The sequence below is a fragment of the Poecilia reticulata genome, linkage group LG19 (assembly GCF_000633615.1).
Source record: "Poecilia reticulata strain Guanapo linkage group LG19, Guppy_female_1.0+MT, whole genome shotgun sequence".
Lineage (NCBI taxonomy): Eukaryota > Metazoa > Chordata > Actinopteri > Cyprinodontiformes > Poeciliidae > Poecilia > Poecilia reticulata.
Window position 1 is genome coordinate 260,145 of NC_024349.1, and position 1,200 is coordinate 261,344.

At 42.3% G+C, this 1,200-nt stretch overlaps 1 protein-coding gene across 1 annotated transcript in view; it reads right to left on the reverse strand.

The window, feature by feature from the left end:
• Positions 1-557, reverse strand: part of tex2l (testis expressed 2, like) — a 19,050-nt gene extending 18,493 nt beyond the window's left edge. Inside the window, exon 1 of the mRNA XM_008436226.2 lies at positions 454-557. The gene's annotated coding sequence lies outside the window, so the exon portion shown is untranslated. The remainder of the gene's footprint in view (positions 1-453) is intronic.
• Positions 558-1,200: the final 643 nt, after the last annotated feature.

A 1,200-nucleotide genomic window follows, 5' to 3' on the forward strand; every position in this document is an offset into this window, starting at 1 on the left:
CGGGTCACCTGGACCTGGACGGGTCACCAGTCCGTCTCAGGGCAACACACAGACCCAGGGAGAATTTAGAGACCAGTTAACCTGACAGTGGTGTTTCTGGAGCCGGAGTACCCAGAGAGAACCCACCATGCAGCTCCATGCAGAAAGACCCGGAATCGAACCAGAACCTTCTGCTGCAGGCAGCAGCTCTACCCGCTGCTCCACTGTGCAGCCCAGTTGTACATAAAATAATATTTTCATTATTGAAGTGAGAGTAAATTAACCTTTCAGACATCCTTCGTGTTTTTACCTCATATGTTAGTTAATGAAAGTAATAATTTATAACTTATTTGCAGAGCAGAAGYAGGAATGAAAAGTTCAACTCTGCAAAGATACAAACCTCCACACATAATAATATTAATTCATTTTAAAAACAAAGCTTTTAATAAGGAGGAATAAAGACGTCTGACTCACCGAGCCTGAAGCTCTGGGTTGGTTCTGCTGTTGGTTCCGGTTCCATCTGAGAGGTTCTGGACTGCAGAGCAGAGGAAAATCTCTCCCTCTCTCTCTCAGCTGCGCCGCCTCCCAGACGACCAGATGTGTGACGCTGCAGGATAATCCAGATTAAATAATCCAGCTGTCTGCCAGCGGCTGCAGGTATGGCTGCCGTCTGCTACAGCTCCTTATATGGGCTGTTTCTGGTTTACAGCTAAAAGGCCCAATTAAAGTAACAGTGTGCCAAGATTAATTCTAAAATTATTAATATTTTCTCATGTTTTATTGACATTTTATGTGATATAAAGTATTAAAATGTTTTTGTTTTTGCAAATAAAATGTTGCTTTTATTAAGGACTGAATACTTTGTGAACCAGCTGCAGTCATTTAAAGGGGCATTACGTCATTTAAAGGGGCATTACATGTTTTCATAGTTCCATTTTATATCAGTAACTATTTTACCTGCAGTTGTTAGAAAAATGCTATAAATATCAAACATAATCTACTTTGTAATTTAAGGCCTCTGTCTCTTTAAAAGCTCCTGCTGTTTCTGAAGCTCCGCCTCCAGGAAGTCGTCCCAACATGGCTCCTCTATTAATGGATCCAAAGCATCCCATAATACCTGTCTGATGTTCAGGCTCATGATCCTGCTGAACCTTCAGCTCTTCTCCAGAGGTGAACTCTTGGTTCATGTCCCGTCTTCAGCTCCAACCGTCTTCCTGTTCC